The sequence below is a fragment of the Phodopus roborovskii genome, unplaced genomic scaffold, assembly GCF_943737965.1.
Source record: "Phodopus roborovskii unplaced genomic scaffold, PHOROB, whole genome shotgun sequence".
Classification (NCBI taxonomy): Eukaryota; Metazoa; Chordata; class Mammalia; order Rodentia; family Cricetidae; genus Phodopus; species Phodopus roborovskii.
In genome coordinates this window covers 25714077-25734212 of record NW_026125281.1, presented here as the reverse complement: position 1 = coordinate 25734212, position 20136 = coordinate 25714077, and the positions used below count along the sequence as shown (strand labels likewise).

Sequence of the window (20136 nt, the reverse complement as noted above, 5' to 3'; positions counted from 1 at the left end):
AGATCGACAACTAACTTCTCCATGGAGTCCTCAACTAATGCCTGTTGAAAACAGGAGCAAAAACCCATACATAAACACTGAGTCGAACTAGAACCCAGATGCAGATGGAGAGGACAAGACCATGCGGTAGAAGTACATAGAGACAGCTTACCTGAACAAGAAGGAGCTAAGGGCCACTAGACTGATAGCTGGGAAGCCAACAGGGGACTGACTAGGACCCCCCTGAATATGGGTCTCAGCCAGAAGGTCTGAGCAGTCTAAGAGACCTCAGACAGTGGAGCCAGGATGTATCCCTGGTGCACAAAAGGACTTTGCAAACATATCCCCCATGGAGGGATAACTGCCTTATTCTAGAGCTAGGAGAGAAGCCCTAGTCCTTACTTCATAGGACCTGTCAGATCTACATGACCCCAACTGGATGGCATTCCCCTACATATGGTATTGTGGTGGGGGGTTGGGAGGGGAGGGTGTTTAGAGTGCATGGGAGAGGGCAGAGAGGGCAACAGGGAGGGAAGGAGGGAGGGAGGGCTGGAGGGGAGGGAGGGAGAGGTAACTGGGATCGACATGTAAAATAATAAATTAAAAAAAAAAAAAAAAAAAAAAACGCTTTGACTCCAAAATTTAAGTTGAAGAACAAGTTACTGGGGAAAAGTATTTCTATTTTTGTTTCCACAGAAAATGAAAAGCTGTGGATTCCTTCCAGACTAATGTGGTTTGATCACGCCAGACCGCCTGAAACAGAGTACAAGCTGATCCTACATTCCAAACAGCTGGACAAAACAGCCCTGCAGACTACAGCAAGGATATCTGAATCTTCTTCGAATCCCCCAAGACAGCGCCCCTTACCAGCAGGAAGTAGTTTGGAAAGAACGACGCCCAAATTCCCAAATATTGTGTATAAATGTTTGTTTTCATTTAATTGGACTTTGTTATATAAAATTATATAAAAATAAATAAATAAATAAAAAACATATGATCCTTGGAGCAGAGTCAGAAAGCCCTTCATTTGAGTTCAATGTGCCAGAAGTCAGCTTAGACAATAAGAGCCTAGTCCCCCATATCAGAGCCTGAGTGGATACTCAGGACTTCAGAGAATACCAAACACACATAAATGGCAAACAAGATGAATATATCTCAAGGAAGGACAGTTGCTAAAAATAAAGTAGAACAATCCTAATACTACACTGTGAGAATAGAGGACCCAGAACAGCACTACCAACAACAGTGTAATCTCAACCTTTAAAATTATTTCTGGAATTTTCCACTTAATGATTTTACACCAGACTTGATCACAGGTTACTCAAACTGCAGAAAATAAAACCTACTGTGTGAGCATCTGGTACTGATATAAGCTCTGAAATATACAGCAAATATAATCTTTTTTTTTAAAGATGAAGTGCCCTAGGGTAGCATTACATTCAATATATATTCCAGGATGGCCTAAAACTTCTTATCCTCCTGCCTCCATCTCACAAGTGCTAGGATTGCGGGCATGTGGCATCACCCCCATGTTATCTGGTACTGGGGAACCAAACCCAGGACTTTGTCTATGCTAGGCAAGAACTCTTCCAGCTAAACCACACTCCCAGTTCAGGATTTCTGCATTGTGGGCTTTAATATCTTTGAGCAAGTCATATTCTTAATAGTAGCTCTCTGACCTACAAGGATGATTACTAAATATGATCAGATTATGATAGACTAAATGGTAGAGTGATTGTGAGAACCCAGTGTGAACTGTGGGTGCCAACAGGGAGTTATCTCAACAACAAACATTTAAAGTGGCTTTCTCTTGAAAAGGCGTTATACAGAAATCAGTAAAGCACCTGGGGCTCCAGAGTCCTGTAGACGGCACCCAGTTTATTGAATCCATCACTTAGGAACAACATTACATACTTCTTGTTTCATTGTTTGCTCATTCAATAATTTGTCACTTGTTTTTGTGATGTTTCCAGACAATGTGCTTGTGAGCATCTATTGTTTTTTTACTGATACTTCTTTTCTTTCTTTTTTCTTTCACTGATATTTCTTTGAAACTAATTATCTGTTAGTCACTTAAGACTATAAATCTATATGTAGTCAGTGAATTTTCCTAATAATTCTTATGAATGAGAGTCACAAAATACATACATTATTCAGAATATTAAATAAAACAGAGGATCTAAGTTCCTGTAAAGAAAATTTTAAGAACATTTCAGCACCACGTGGCTATATCTGTCTCACGTCTCCATTCCTCTAAACTGAAAAGAAGTACGGATGAGAAGGGGGAACTCTTTAAGCAAAGATTATGCCCATATGTGAAGTCACACCAGAAAAACCAATAAGAGAAATGTAGTTAGATTCAAAGATTTAAACCAAGTACTAATTGGACAATGGTGGCACATGCCTTTGACCCCAGTACTGGGAGGCAGAGACAGAAGGATCTCTGTGTGTTTGAGACCAGCCTGGTCTACAAGAGCTAGTTCCAGGACAGGCTCCAAAGCTACACAGAGAAATCCTGTCTCAAAGAAACAAACAAAAGAATAAAAGAAAAAGTACTCAAGGTTTGTGTCTTGTCAGCTCTGATAGATTATCTCACATTACAAAGTAGAGAACTGAGCAAATAAGATAACACTTCAGCCACACCCAGTCTACGAAGAAGCTTGGCTAATTTGAAAACAACATGAATAATTAGCCACATGCTAGAGCAGGGACATTTAAATCCACCCATTTCATCCTTCTGGTTAGCTCTTCATGCTCTCATTCACCACAGCAGAAGTGGTATTTGCCACTCCTCTACTGTGCTAAATCTTGGGTTTAGCATGCAGCGCCTGCTCTGCATATAGGTCCTCTGCTCATGAGCATGCAGAAGTCTTCATCCCCCCGAATCTCAATCTACATGTAAAAGGGTATATAATTTTTATAATGCCATGAAGAAACAAATATAGCTCATTGAGTTTTCTATGGGAATATTAGAAGAGTTCAATTATGAGTCACCATCTGTATCTCTAGGAACTAGCTTGGTTCATTTTCATACTTAAGTTCTTTATACCACACAAGCAAATGGCCAGGTACATGGTTAGTAAACTGAAGATAAATGCAGCTGTCTGTTCCCCTCAGTGATGTCAGCACTCAGCTTGCAGATCTTCTCCGGAGAACATCTCAAGATAGCTGAGCCACTTGGTTGCCAGCCATGGACAATTACCACTTGATCCTTCCCTATGCTCTGTCTAAGCTTTGCCTCAGTTGGGAGAATGTCTATGGTATGAGTTATATTTACACTAATAATAATTTGCAAATTTCTTCCTGGATATACTCAAACTTTAAATTATCATACTTGTTCAGTAAACAAGAAGTATAAAAGGAATGTCTCATAAAGGAGTTGCATGGACTAAACATGTAGCAAATGTTAGCTGCCTGAGTACCGTAATTATCATTATCTTTATGAAAAGCTCCAAAGAATCACGGGAATACTCTGTGAAATAATCAGGAAGATAACTAAAGCTGGAATTCCCTGCTTCCTACATGTCTCATGATGTAATTATATTGTTAAAGACTTTTTTACTAAAGGGAAGTCTGCTCAGTAATAGTCAGAGGCAGAGGAAAGAAAAGTTGGCCACAAAATAAAGAAAAGCTGAAAACCAGCTGCAGATGTGAAGATGTACGTTCAGCTGTCCTTGTTATTTGTTACATCGGTGCATTAATCCAGGATTCACTGCCATCACTACTTGACTTGAGTATGCATAGACACTCACATGGGCACACACACCTCATGCACCACAAGCATACACACACACACACACACACACACACACACACACACACATACACACACACACACACACACACACACAACATACTCACATAAACACAGTCTAATAAACAGATATTGCAGACCCAACAAAATTACTTTATGTTAAACCTTGCAAATACTGGGAATTATTATGATGACTTTATGTGTGTTTCTTGAGTGTTTTTAATTCCTTTTGAATGCTAGTTTGTTTGGGCTTTGTTTGCCTGTTTATTTGCTTTCTGGAGAGAAAGAAAGGACATGGATTTGGGTGAGTGAGGAAGTAGAAAGGCTCTGGAAGACTTTAGGGGAGGGGAAACTGAGATCAGACTATATTGCATGCATGAAGATAAAGATATTTCTTTTAATAAAACATCATAAAATGTCATTGAAACTCTTTTAGTTTCACCAATGTGAGGAAAATTACAAGTGAATTGAAGATAATATTTATTTAGCACATTGTACAATTTTTGTTTTCCCACCTTAAAGTCTCCTTTGAAAACTTACAAGGTCTCTTGTGCTGCAGTCGAGGATCCCACACCCACAGTCGAGGATCCCACACCACACCCACAGCACTAAGCAGACTTGATAGGCTAATGAAACAGGAAAAGAAGATGGGAAGTTGGGAGTGAAATGTGTTAGTGGGAATATAGGAGACTATAGAGGTAATGAGGGTTAAATAAGATCATATTTCATTGTTTAAAGATATAATATTTTCAAAGAATAGAATTTACACAAATTTTTAAAGACTTGCAGTATGGAATACTCATTGTTTCTATGCTCCAATTAATCATATTATCTTCTACATGGCAATCAAATTCTAACATTCTCTCCTTTGTTCTTCCAGTGTTGTCCAAGAGCTCCCAGCTTCGTTCATACAGTTTTTGTTGGTGTCCTTACAGACCTAGGTGAGGGATTGGTCCTTTTTTATGAATACTTTTTCACTTAGGTTGGTAAAATGCTCACCTTCATTAGATTCCTGTAGCTGGAAAATCTAGTGTCTTGTGAATGTGGCAGTGACCACCCCCTATGTCTTCTCAAGATTTTCAACATGCCATGTTTCTCTTCCTCTTTCCCTTACTTCTCAACCTCCTCTCTGTCCTCTTTCTCAGCTGCCTCACCTCACCTACCCCTTTCTCTCCCCTCTTCCTCCTTCTTGTGGTTCTGGTGATCACACCTAGGACAATTCACAGCCCTGAGCCTCAGCCCAAGCCCTTGTGCTTTATTTCCTTAGTCAACTCCTCTTTTGACTTTGTATTTTGATTAAAATGTCACCTAAGTCTTTCTCTAGAATACAAGGAAGAAACACAACTACACGTTTTATGATCTATACAAGGAACAAATACAAATACATGTTTTGTTATCTACATATAAAATACATAACCCAACACAAAGTGTTTATAAACATGACTAATCAGAAATCAAGACATGCAACTGTTAGTTGACTAATATTTGGTCTGAGATTTAGCACCACCTTTATACAATTACCCAGTTAACATACTGTGATAAGCATAATTTGAGCCATACTGGGTTGGAGATACTTAACTGAACTATGGCTGTTGAAGTTCGTATACTTTGTAACTATGTAAAGCAAGAACCGCCTACATATCCATGCACACATATACACACTCACAGTGCATGTATACATACAGAGTATTCCTGTAAGAAAGAAAAGTTAGATGAAATGCATCAATTTTAAGGGGCACGTTTCACTCCCATTGTAAAGATGAAAGAATAACAGCCAGATATACTAGAGACTGCTCACTGCCAGATTCCAGTCCTTCTTTTCTAAACTGATTCAGATGGGGCTTTAATAAAAGATTTATTTGATTTATGATGCTAATCCTGAAATTTGGCAGAAAGATCAGTTCCGCCATTTTGGCTGAATTTAAGCAAGTTTTTATTAAAATGTTAAATACTGACCAAGATGGAATTTGGTAAGGAACTCCACCTGGAACCCTTTCCAGCTGAGTGGCCCTGAGATGGGGCTCATGTAGGCAATACCCACAGGCCACCATACTTTCCCAAGAGACTTTGTTGTTATTTTCCCAGAAATACAACTTTCACAATCCTTGTCCTTGGGCAAGTGGGGCTTACATGTTAACTTAGGGTCTAATATTGTGTTCAAGTGGGTGGTTGTGTATGAGTATGCATACATGTGTGAGTGCCTACAGGGAGAGACCAGAAGATGGTGTTGGATCCTTTGCAGTTAGAGTTACAGATAGTTATGAGCACTGGACAAGAGTGCTGGGAACTGACTTCTTAACTGCTGAGCTGCCTCTCCAGCCCCCAGAGGGGATTTTGACACCCACATAAGAATAAATAGGAAGAGGTGATCCTCTGACATATTAGTTTATTTTAAGGGCATTCTCACAATAACTCCCACAGAAAAAAGCTACATTTGCAAAGAAGGGTTTGATTTCCAGCAGTACTACATGTATGCATATCTAGGTCTCTACTATACATGTGACTATCTCCCATTTCACACATAAAACCCAGCCTGTGTTCAAATATCTTAAAGCTTGGAGGTTAGAGAGGTACCTAGTAGTTTCTACTCAGTTTGAGGTCAAGAGTTAAAAGGAACTCCCTCAACAAAGGTTAAGCTAGGCAAGCTCCACTCCTATTCTAAAGGATTATAGTAAGTCTTTTTGTTTCATGGTGCATACCTCTTTATTTAGTGAATAAATACATGAATTTATCACGTGGTCAGGAAGTGCAGCAAATAATACAGGTTTAATTCTCCTGTCAATAGTGATTACAAATATATTTGTACAAGCATTAGGCAATATGCTTCATGTACAGACCCTACTTTGTCCTGTGGGGGCTGCTGCACAGAAAAGCAGACTGAGATGAGCAATTTGTAAAGAATAGAAATATCTTTCTCCATAGCTCAGGGGAGTGGGAGATCTGAAACCAAGGCTTCAGAAAGTGTGTTGTCTCAGAAAGGCTCAGGTTCTGCTTCCCAGATGCTTACTTTGAATGTTCCACGCTTGGAAGAAAAGTGCTAAAAGAAGAAACAGTAAAATACTCGTTTCAGGGTCACAAGATAAACAGAGTAAGATGGATCCACAGTGAGCCATAAAATATGCCTTAAACTTTTAAAAACTCATGTATTAATGAACTATAGAAATGATCCCTGAAAGTATAGTCTTGGAATCCAGTTTCAGGGAAAGAGGCACGACAAGCAAAGGGGTCAAAGACCACGTTGGGAAAACCCACAGAAACAGCTGACATGAGCCAAGTGGGAAGTCATGGATCCTAGTCTGACAGCAGAAGAACCAACATAGGACAAACCAGGCCTCCTGAATGTGGGTGTCAGCTAGGAGCACTGGGACTTCTGGCAGTGGAAGTACATGTATCCTGGAGCCCATTCCCATGGAGGGATACTCCCTTAGCCTAGAGACACAAGGGAGGGCCTAGGCCCAACCCAAATGATTTGACAAATTTTGATGTTTCCTCATGGAAGGCCTCACTCTCCCTGAGGAGTAAATGGGGGATGGGATGGGGGGTTAGAGGGGGGTATGGGAGGATGGGAGGGAGAGGGAACTGGGATTTATAAGTAAAAAAAAAAATGTTTCTAATTTAAATACAATTTATTAATAAAAAAGACCTCATTTACTGCCAAACTACAATTCAGTTAACAAAAATAAGTATCAGAAAAGAAGCCAGACAATCCCTTGCTTGTGTGAGAATTAAATAGATTTAAAGAGTAAAATGGACGAGGAAGAAGGACTTAAACAGCAGAAATATAGCTGGGCATGGTGGTGCACTCCTTTAATCCCAGCACTCAGGAGGCAAAAGCCAGTGTACTTCTATGAGTTCAAGACCAGGCTGGTCTACAAAGTGAGTTCCAGGAAAGGCAGAGCTGTTGCATACAGAAACCCTGTCATGAATAAACAAACAAAACAGAAAACCAAACCAACCAAAACAAAGAAACAAAAACAATCAGCAAACAAAACAAAGAAAAAAACAAAAAATCTGAACTGAACTAAAAGAAAATAAAAGTACAATGCAACAAAATTTTAGACAATACATTACCTAATATAAAAACCACAGCAATTAAAAGCATATATCCCAAGCCACATGTTATGACACATTCCTTAAATACCAGTACTTGGGAGGCAGGGGCAGGTGGGTCTCTGTAAGTTTTAAGCTTGCCTAGTCTATATAGTGAGTACCATGACAGTCAAGGCTGTAAAGAAAGACTTGTTTAAAAAAAATAGCAACAACAACAAAAACCCCAAACCCAACCAAACAAAAGCATATATTCCAAAAGAAAACTTACAATCAAAAATATTAATTGTCAGAGAGTTAGAAGAAGAGTTAAAGAATCTACACACAAAAGACACAGAAGAAATCATTTTTATAGTAGCAATGAATTAAATTTAAAATGGGGTAGCAATAAAATAATTAATAAAATTAAAAACTGGTATTTAGAACTCCAAATAAATTTGATGTCTTTCTAAGCTAAGAACATGAGAGAAAATTAAAATTTACCTACCTATCTTAGAAAGTTTATCTGTGTTAAAAGGGTGAAAGGAGCCATCACTACAGCTCTGTGAAGAAGGAATTCTACAAAAATGATATACAAATATTATGAATACACACAATTTTCTAATTTGTACTTATTATTGCTTGCTGCTTTAAAGGCAGTGGGATTTGGGAGAATGGAGCCTAAAAATGGGATAAATTAAGTCTCATGTAATAGTCAACTTTATCGAGAGCCTCAGATAATTTATACTCCGAGGATTAACAAGAGTCACACGAATAAAGTGTGCAATCACAAGGACAAGCTACACAAGACAAAAACACATTTTTGTGTGGGGAATGTTCTTCTGTATATATGTATCTCTTGTTGGTTGATGAATAAAACACTGATTGACTAGTGGCCAGGCAGGAAGTATAGGCAGGGCTACCAGATAAAGAGAATTCTGTGGAGAGGACTCGAGAGGGAAAGCCACCAGGAGATGCCATGTAGCTGAAGTAGGGGTAACAGGTCTGGACCCTTCTCCATTAAGATAAGACTATGTGGAAATATTTAATTAATAGAATAGGTTAATAATTAAGAGAGACCTAGCCAGTAAGAAGCCTAAGCCACTGGCCAAACAGTATAAATTAATATAAGCCTTTGTGTGTTTATTTGCAGCTAAAAGGCTTGGGGGAGGCAAGAAAGAATGTGTGTCGACATACTACATCTGGGAGGAGCACAAAAACACATTCCAAGAACATTTCTGTGTTTTTAAATAAACTGAGGTCAAAAGACTTGCTGTCATGTTTCCCTGGAGTTTTCTGACAAGCACTCAGAATTCCTCTTGCACAATTCCATTCTTGGGCTGCATCCTGACAATTACTGTGCATGTGTATTATGATGTATACATGATGATGGTGTACATGCCATAGAACACATCTGGAGAGCAGAAAACATTGTGGAGTCATTTCTCTCTTTCCACTCTTGTATGTGTTTCTGGAATTGAACTCATCTCACCGGGTTGAGAGAAAAATGCTTTTACCCACCAAATCAGTTTACTGGCTCCCACATTCCCAGAAATTTGATAATTTACATGAAATAGACCAATCAAAAAAAAAAAAAAAACCTAAAATGTGCTGGGGAAATGCCTCAATAAGTAAGGACTTTGGCTGTGAATGCGTGAGGATTCAAATTCAAATCCATAGTATCCATCTAAAAACCTGGGTGTGGCCACACACATGGTGGTGTGCACACTTCTGCTGGGGTTAGAAACAGAAGGTTCACTGGTACTTCCTGGTCATCATCTTTGCTCCAGGTTTAATAAGGACTTTGGTTCAAAAATGTTAGAGCAAGCAGGACTACCAGTGTCCTCCTCTGGCCTCTGAACTCAGATGAATGTACACACCACATATGTGCATACATGTACATCATACACATCCCTCCTAGCTGATTGTCATAGTGATGGAAGGTGCTATGAAAACAGTCAGGGACAAAAAGGCACCAGTAATTTTGCTGAGCTTCAAACACTATGAACTATGCACCTACTTGTACAATAATGGCATGACTATTATAAGTGTAACCAACTACCCTCAGTTTGGATTCCAGGCCCACAGGAAATTATTATTATTCATGGCTGGTACTATAAACCTGGGCTTAAAACACATGGCAAGGGATATCATAGGTCTTAGTAGGAGTGCTTAGTACTATTGTTTAGCTAAACTGGCAAAGAATCAAACTGCCTTCTACAGATCTATAATTATAACCATAAAGAAATGTTATTCTCAACTTTAACAAAAATAAAATTTTTTTCAGTAGTGAAAAGCAGGGAATTCAGAGATTCATGGCTGCTCCAGGAGCTGAGAATTAGTGAGAATTAATTCATCCCTAAATAGAAGATTTAAACCACTTTCTCTAAGGCTCAGGGAATATCATGGAACACAATAGTAAGGAAAAATATACACAGGAGTAAGTAAGAGCATTGATTGGGAAGAATTTCATGGGAATGACATAGGTATTGTAGTAATGAAATCTTAGAGGCTGTAGTTGCCTGCACTGAACTGGCACAAGACTACTATTATGTCCTGGAAAGGGATCATGGGACCCTATATCCCTTGCTGAAATATCAACCACTGATAGATTCTGGAAGGAAAGGGATCATCACCTTCAATTTAAAATAATTGGTGATCCCATGACACTCTTATGGATACTTCCAAACCCATGGTCACATAGATGGCCCTGGTTAAGCTCAGTAGAGGTCACAAAACAAAATGAGACTGTAGGAAAAGGTTTTATTGGGAGGAGAGATCATTGAGGGTGCGAGGAAGAGATAAGAGAGGTTGAAGTGAGAGCAATAGAATCTTTTATGTACATGAATGGAATTGTCAATGAATAAGTTTTATTTAAAAAAAGTATAATCCATCATCCAAATAACATTATAGCATCAGTTGATGGAATAAAACATTTGACAAAACTCAATATCCATCATGATAAAACCTTCAGATATCAGGGCTGAAGGACAATGTTGAAGAGGTCATGACTATAAGGAAATCCCAGAAAATTGAACAAAAAACTTCTGAAGCATGTAGCTAATTGCAGGATACAACATTAATATGTAAAAGTCAACTAATTTTCAACAAGTAAATGAAATTGTTATTTTAGTTAAAAAACACAATAGACTGATACCCAAAATGAGATGGCCGATAAACCTAAAAAAAGTATTTGCAAGTCTATAAGACTCTGATAGGAGAGATTAAAGAGTTCAATAAATGAAGGAATGTATTTCATGTTCATGGGATAGAAAGAGCTAATGATATTGAGAAGTCAGTTCTCTAGAATCCCAAGAAAACCTCTAACCAAATCACAGTAAGCATTTAATAAAGAGGCTAATTAATTAATCTTATTCAGATTTCTCAATCACATAGATTTTCATTGCTCTCCTATAAGAGCTATGATTATGAAAAATAGAAAATTATGAGCTCAACTAAACTGAATAGTAGCTATACTAATTTGTTACAATAGAAATTATGATTGACAAGTACTGTGTTACTTAAAATAAAATTTCAAAGAACATTAGTAACTTTTAGATCTTCAAATAGTTATCCTAAAATGAGGAATAATATTTGAATGTTTGGGTATTTCAAAATATTATATGATGTTAATGCATTTATCTCAAGCATGTTTTTCATGTTTCATGTTTACTTCCTATTTTTGTGACTTAGAATAGTTCTGCCTTGGTTTTGAGCAGTAAATATGTTCCCTGAAAAACAGATACAGATTAAAAGACTATATTAGAAAATAGTATCCAGCTGGGCATAGTGGCTTATGCCTTTAATTCCAAAACTCTGGAGGCACAGGCAGGTGTGTTTCTGTGAGTTCAAGGCCAGTCTGATCTACATTCTGAGAATCAGGACAGACAGAGCTGTATAATAGAGATTGTCTCAGAAATATAGAAAGGAAGGAAGGAGGGAAGGAGAGAGGGAGGGAAAGGAAGGAAGGAAATTAGGACGGATGGACAGAAGAAGAAAATAAGATCCATACTTGTGCTGCCTCTAAGAAAAATACCTCACCATTAAGAATGGATGCCAACTTAGTGTAAAAGAAAGGTGAACAGTGCTCCAAAGAAATTAAATCAAGAAGAAAACAAATAGTTTAGTATCTGATCAAAAGAGTTCAAGCCAAAACTAATGAGCAAGAGAACACCCCATACTCATTAAAGAAAAAAATCTACCAATTGGATATTACAATTGCAAACATTTGTGTACTGTTATTTTGAATTACTAAATATTTGCTCCTGTAAAATGGCCTATTGTATACATTTGCAAACTTTAACTAGCCTTTTTAAATAATCTCATGCTTACAAATAACATTGTTGTTTAAAGTTTATGTCATATACTATATTCTGTAATTAAAATTTTTACTTTTTTATTTCTGAGATTACAATCGCGTTTCTCCCTTTCCTTCCCTCCCTCCTAGCCTTTCCCTGCTCTCCTTCAAATGCATGGCCTCTTTTCTCATTAAGTGGTATTGCATGCCTATATGTATATACATATATATTCCTAGATATAGCCTGCTCAGTCTATATGATGTTATTTGTATATATATTTTCAGGGCTAACCATTTGGCACTAGGCAAACATGGTATTCTCTTCTCTAGGGGAGACCACGTCCTCAGCTCTCAGCTTTCCCAGGTTGCCTATATTTCTCTGTGTAAGACTCACAAGTTATGGTGCTGTAGAGACAGAAGGGAAACGTTCAGATGTGGACCTCGTTGGAGGGAGTTGGGTCATTAGAGGCAAACAGCCTTAAAGTGAGCAGCTTTGACCCGCTATGAGATCCCTGCTGCAAGTCCTACATCACCAATGTGGAGTTATTGTTTCCGCACCTTGATTTCAAACCACTCTCTGACTCTTGCAGTTAAGAACGTTATTTATGTGTGTGTTTGCACATGAGTAAACAACAAAGCCTTTGAATACATATACATATTTCATTTTATTACTTAAGAGTAGTAAGTCATTTCTTCCATACATATAGATTAAGCTTCCCTATTCATGTATTTAGTACACTAAAATAAGCTTATTAATTTCATAAATCATTTTAATAGTCTAATATGTTTTCTTTAGAATCTTAAACTCTTTCTATTAATACTCAGATAGATATGAACAATTGACTATGCTAAAAGAACAATATAATTGGATTTTTTTCAATAAACTCAGGAAAAAATTATCAAAAGTGTGAGCCATTAATAGGTAGTTAACACTCCAATTAACAAAGTTATTTGTTGCTTTTTCTGTTAACTGCTTTTTTTTTTCTCTTTCGTTTCTTTTGGTTTTAAAGACAGGTTCTTACAATCCAGCCCAAAGTATAATGCTGTCAGTCTCAGGCTCTGCCCCACAATGGGATCACAGTGGTACTGAGACAACTGTGTGTTCACACAAAGAGATGCAGGCAGCTAATTAAACTGTGGCTCAGAAATAATTACCAAAGCCATAGAAAGAAGCTGAACTAGATACCTTCTTTAAAAGCACATGAATTAAAATCTTACCATGGCCCCTGAACACTTGACAGAAGCAGTAGGCCTCCTCATGTTTACAGTCAGCCTTTTTCTGTGCATACAACCAGAGTCTATGAATTATCTCACCTCCACACAGCTATCTGAATCTCATTATAATATAAAATAAAATTCCATCCACAGCCAAATACTCTGCTTGAGGGATTTTTAACTTTCAAAATTGAACCATGGAGGACTTGTAAAGTCCATAAATGGTTGCAATTTAAGCAAAGAAACAACAGTCTTTACACATTTTTATTAGGACTCTCTAGTGTAATTAAGTTGAGATATGATAATACCCCAAGAAAAACAAAATGTATGCATGTTATAAGAGGTTGATCATACTAGTAATTGTTAAATATAAACACATATGCTTTTGTAGATTTGTTGGAGAGATTCGTTAATTGCTTAATGAAAGATGTCTTTCAAATACTAATTCTTTCATTTAGTTCAACAGATTTAATTTTATATGAGAAGGTATTAGCATGCACGCAATGAAGTGACAAGGACAACCAAAAGTCTGAAATGTTAATGGATAGAACACTGTGTTCTGATTTTTTAAAAAAAACTTAATTGTATAATTTTCATTTTGTCTGTTTCCATTTGCTTTCTGCATAGGCAAAAAACAAATGTTCTTTTAAATAGTCATGCAAATATTGCAATATCAAGATTGTTCCTAAGCTTTCTGAGTTATACATAATTGTAAAACTTTAAATAGTGTATGAAAATTTTCAGATAAGCTAAGATTATGAGATTTAAATTTGTAAATCTAATCTTGTCAGGACCCGACATGTGAAATGAAAGCAAATCACTACTTTGTGATAGTTTTAAGCCATTAATTTTATAGGAAGTCTGTAACCATAGGAGTTTGCAGAGAGCTTTTATGTAAAAATAACTTTGCCGCCATAAATATTGACTTTTTTTTTTTTGTGTGTGTGTGAAAGAAAATTACCACTAATACCAACAGACCTGTGTCTTCATTCCCTCCAGTCCCTTAAACTGCCGTTCAATCTGGTATAATCTTTTTTTCCTCCCCCAGTAGGGTGCAGACAGTCCTCTAGCTTCCAAGCCTGTTTCCTACTGAGGTACATATTGGCCAGTATACAGCTGCTCAGAACAACTATTTGCATCTACAATGGGGTCATCCCACCACGTTCTTTTCAGATCAATATGATTGGTACAAACAATAGTTTGATTTTGATTGCTCTGTAGTACGCTTGGGTAGAGCCTCTGAATGCAAGTGAATTGCTTAGAAACAATGGGCTGGTTCATCATCCAAAGCGTCCCTTTGCAAACAGCTGCCTCTGCCACACTCACCCTGACAACGTCCAGAAAAACAGATGGTTTCAGCATTCATGGCCAGTTTAGTGAAAGCCTTAGAGTCAAATATTCAAAGCATGCTTTTTAATCTATTTGATATTAAGGGGTAGTTTTCTCAACCAAAAAGTCCAAATGTATTTAAATTCTCCCATTCAATCTTTGGTAAATTAAAAGGAAAGAAGTGTTTTGGAGGTGAGAATAACATTTCTTTATGAGTATGTATAGCTAGGTCTTTTGTTAAATCTCCATTGTAGACCCTCTTGTATGATATGTGTAGCATTCCTAACTCAGCTCCAGAAATGATAATGTGCTTGAGGTCACAGAGTGCTGGTCTCCAGAGAGAAAAGCATTTTTCTTCTAGTTTCTTTAGTCACAAGAAAGATCCATCCAGAGAGTTGCACTGGGAATAAGGCAAGAGACACTGTCAAGTCTTTACACTAACCATCACTCCTTTAGAAAACATATTAAATATATTTTACAACCACTTGCTTCTAATGGCTGTGAACACTCAAGTGCTGATATGAAACCGGGGAGTAAACAAGTTATGATTATTTGTTTCATTAATATTACTTAGAGCATAAGAATTTAGAAAAGGACCCCAAAGTAACCAATGTCCTATATGTTTCTAAATTCCCTTTGCATTTGCCACAGCTCTCTAGAAACACAAAGGAGAGTAAATGGGCATACTTATAGGCTTATATTAGTAATGTCCTTTTGCATGTCTTCAACCTGAATCTGTATTTGTAAGTCTACATTAAAATATAATTTTGCAGTAAATAAATGAAAATCCCATTGTTATAGTTTTCTCATAACTTACTGTTATAAATAGATGTAAATTATGCTAAGTTAAATTAATACAACTGTACATTATTTGCTACAAGTATTGTAATAGAGCAATTATATAATATAAATGTTTATATATTACATGCATGCTATATTATTTATTTATATGATGTTTATGGTGTATATAACATTATACTAACATGTGTTACATGTAAGATGTGAATACAAATTTTATCTGTTCATCAAGTTGTCATATAAAATAAACTAAATATTGCTTACAAAGTTAATTAAGGAGATAAATATGTATCATCACATACTAGAGAAATACAAAGAGAATACAGAACAGAATGGCATGTGAAGCCACCCAAAGGGGCAAGCCAAAAACCTGCCCAAGGATGAAAGATGAACATGGCTTAGCCTTGCATGCAGCCCTTGAACATAGCACCTTACAATTAGAATCCATGTCTGCTATTCTTATCTCATCTCAGTTCTTCTGGGGCCCAGAGATGACTGCTAGACTAACAATGCCTAGGGCTGGCTCAGTTTTCATCCCTATCTCCTCAAGTCCTTGTGCAATTAAAGACCTGGACTCCCTGTAGCAAGCATTCTTGTTAGACTGTCTTTGGCTCACCAGTCTCCAAAATAATGATGCAGAGACTTCTTAATTATGGAAGCTTGGCCTTTACCTTGGGCTTGTTTTCAAATAGTGCTTATAACTTAATTAACCCCATTTTTTAAAAATTACATTCTGTCACATGGCTCCATTACCTCTCCGAGGTATGACACTTCTGACTTGCCCTGAGTCTGTGGGCAAAATCCACTTGCCTAGATCCCTCCCCGTCAACTCTTCTCTCTACCCAGAAGTCCTGGCAGATGTTGGCCATTCAGCTCTTAATTAAGGCAACCACAATGACATAACTTCACACAGTATAAATAAATATTTCATAACAACTTCCTGGACTTGGAGTTTACCTACTTCATTCATCTTATCCAGGATCAAAGTCTCTTCTGAGGAGCTTCAGTACAGATGAGTAGCAAGCAAGAGATGGAGTTTTTATCCAGGTGTGATCGGGCCTTAACACAGCTCTCACTTCAGATACGAAAAAACACACTTTCTTCTAGATTTACATCTAGCTGGAGAGAAGCTGTGAACACAGGATAAATACACTGTACTCCCCATCTTCGTCCTTAATTCCTTTGCACAAAACTTTCCACTAAAACTCACATTCAGTTGATTACCCAGAATATCTGACCTACTGAATCCAATGAACACTTCTCGGTACCTTGGCTATTTAACTTTTCTGAGGCCCCATTCTTACTACCCAGGTCCTAGGTCCTGGGGATCCAAGGAAACATTCATTGAGGTTCTCTTTTTCAAGAGTACCTCTAGGTCACAGCCTCCACTACCTTCTTTTCCTAGACATACAGATTTATCTTTCCTTATCAACAAGGAAAATGCCAGTTTTTGTCAGAGTAGTATTGTTTACACCTGTTATTCCTATATGTAGATTTTATCCATTCACTCAATAAATCACCCACTGAGCATCTACTACAGCTACATTTTATTTGTGCTCATCACTTCAACTAAATATGACTTCCAAAATGACAACATTGTTTTTTTCCAACAAATGCTGTTGAAGACCTATTCTCTTCAACCTTAGTGCTAATTCTTTTTCATTATTGATGAATAAGTTTGCAAACTCCAACGAAGTCACAGAGAATGATAGCTACAAAGACAGTTACAATAATGAGTTACATAGATTTTGAGTTAGACTTTAAATATATAAATTCAGAAAAATAGACATTCTCTAACTTAAATTTTAAATAGATCACTTATTTTAGTGCAGAACACACAAGGAGGAAATAAGAAAAAATGAGCTATAGTAATCCATATAAATGATGTTGGGAACTGGATTAAGTGGAGGCAATGGCAACAGAAAAAAGCTGATAGTGGGTACCTACCTGCCATTCAGATGCAATTCTATCTCCTACACCAGTCTGCTGGTTTCTAGCATTTCTATGTCAGATATTTCATTATATCACACACACACACGCACACACACACACACACTTCTACCAAAGTATTTCCCCTTAAAAGCAAAGTGGAAAAGGAAGAAACAATAATGAAGAGATGCCATGTATAAGAATATAAAATAAGGGATGCTGTAAAGTTTTCTGACAGAAGGGAATTTTAAATTTTACTTAACTGAGTTTGAAAAATATCAAGTACAAATCTACTTATTTAACAGTTCTTAAATGAACTTGGTAAATTAAAAAAAATGCCAAAAATTCTCTCTAGACTTTTTCTTTTATTTAAAAAGAAATTCCTCCCTAGACCTTTTAGCATACAATCCATACAGAGGCTCCAGGGAAAGAAAAAAGAGCCATGGCACCCTTGGGCCTTCTGTATTTTCTGTTCCCCTCCACAATTCCTTATTTAGGGGTGGGCAGATAAGAGAGGAGACATAAGCTTTAAACTAAGAGCAAACATCAGGTCTAGAGAGACATGTAATTTCAAGGCTGATAGGATGAACACCTATCTTTAGCTCAATCTTTAGTCAGTGACAGCAAGGTTTGACAGTACCAGTATCTTAGAAAATTGACTGACTTTTAATCCTTTGGTCTTTTCTTTCCAAGCTTTACAACCTCTAACTTTTTCTAATGTTGAAAACATTTGTCTGTTTCAAATAATCTCAATTTAAATACATATTTGAAGTCATAGTAGTGAGATCCAAGCTCTGAAGCTGGGAAAGGAAGAGGGTCATGACAGGGTTGGGAGACCAAGAGCTGGAGAGAAGCTATGAACACAGGATAAATATACTGCTTAATTTGCTGAGGTGTAGACCTAGGCAAGGCAGATTCCACCAGGCACCCAAGCACACATTGTCACATACAGGCTACACATGGATAGGCATAGAGACAGATGCAGACCCACATAGAGGCCACACAGAAGTAGCCACACAGGCCAACAAAGCAGACACACAGGAAGACTGACCAAGGCAAAAGCCATATTGGAAAAAAGGAAAAAACAAACCAAAACAAAAAAAAAAAAAAAAAAAAAAACCTTCAGAAAGTGGCATTCTGCCAAGATTAGTTATATATCAGATTACATCACCACTTGCCCCAGGTTCCCCAGATGTCCAGTGTCTGCTGTGTTTTAGCTGATTCATACCAGAGATCTTTATCAGTGCCACACTGTCTAAAACTGGCCCCGTATGGCCTTCTGTTCCTTTCGATAGTTCTTTGCTTCCTAAAGGAAAATTAGGTAAATAAGATCTTGGCTCCATCTGTTGGTTTAGTTTTGTTTGTTCTCCATCTTGTTCCAAGTACATGAGTAGCCTCAAGCAATGCTTAATGTACTAGAGACTGCACTTCAACTGTTAGATAAATGATTCTGTAACTGTTCAGTGCAGGGACAGGTGAGAGGGTAAGGCTGGAATGCCATCAAAGCAAAAGGAAGGATCCAGAGGCTCAATGACTAAATCTTAATTGAACCTGATTGTCTTTCTTCCCCAGGTTAGTAGACATTTCTTAGAACCAAATCTCATTTCAGCTTTGTGCTCTATTCTGATTTCTTGAGTACAAAGGTGATTTAAATCATGGTGATACTCTCAAGATAGCATGTCAGAGCCCTTCTTAGACAAGTCTGATTCCCATGCCTCCAGACTGTCCCTATATCTTATCTATATCTATATCTATCTATCTATCTATCTATCTATCTGTCTGTCTGTCTGTCTGTCTGTCTATATATATATATATGGCTATAAAGATGACTCAGCAGTTAGGAGCACTTTCTTCTGAGTTCAGTTCCCTAGTAAGTTTACTTTTGGCTTCCATGGGCACAGGTATGCATCCACTTCACAGACATACATGGAGGCAAAACACTCATACATATAAAACAAAATAAAACTTTAAAATAAATAAATCAGTTTAAAATGGAATAGTGCTTTTATGGTAGGCAATATATGAAAATATAGATGTGGAAAAAATTCAGTGTGAGATAATCACTTGCGCACATCTTCTGTATAAACCCAGACAACTCACATATGCATGTAAAGAGTATTACCCCCAAAATGACACCACACAATATTGTTGACTCATCTGTTCCTTAATAACATAAACATTCATTCATTCCATCATATATTGCTAGATTTTTAGTGGATGAATATGATTATAATTTAGGGATGGAGTATAATATGAATGCCTCTTGCTACTAGTTGCTACTTTATGTACCATATTTTTCATTATGTAATAAATAGTATAGTAGACATCATATACATTAAGGACATCTATGATTATTTTTCAAGGATAAGTTACAGCCATTGTCATTGCTTGGTCAAATAGTATGCATGCTTTTAAGTTGTTTTTTAGTTTCATTTGGTTTTGCATTGATCTTGATGTTTTGAAAGAGCCTCGTGTAGTTCACACTGACCTTGAACTCATAATCCTCCAGCTCAGTATTATAAATTCTAGAATTGTCTTTATTACCCACATTCAATTCTTTTAAGACTTTTGATGCATATATGAGAATTGTTCTTCAGAAGAACTGAAGCTCTATACAAGTAAAATCATTAAAGTATTCATTGCTATCTAAATAGTTTCTAAATTGCTATCTAAAGTGTGTATTGCCTTCTAAATAGTTTATCTTTGTGAATCATGAAGTCATCCTAACTAGTTTCTAGGATGTGGGATTTATTTTGAGCCTCACCTACACCAGTTTGGGGACCTTGCCTTGTGTGTGAAACTTCCTGAC

The 20136-nt window shown here is 37.1% G+C and overlaps 1 protein-coding gene and 1 pseudogene across 1 annotated transcript in view; both read right to left on the bottom strand.

Annotated features, from left to right (window-relative positions):
- LOC127232315 (cytochrome P450 7B1) overlaps nucleotides 1-20136 on the bottom strand; it is a 168832-nt gene that overhangs the window by 122707 nt on the left and 25989 nt on the right. The window lies entirely within an intron of this gene.
- Nucleotides 6839-6918, bottom strand: LOC127233610 (uncharacterized; annotated as a pseudogene).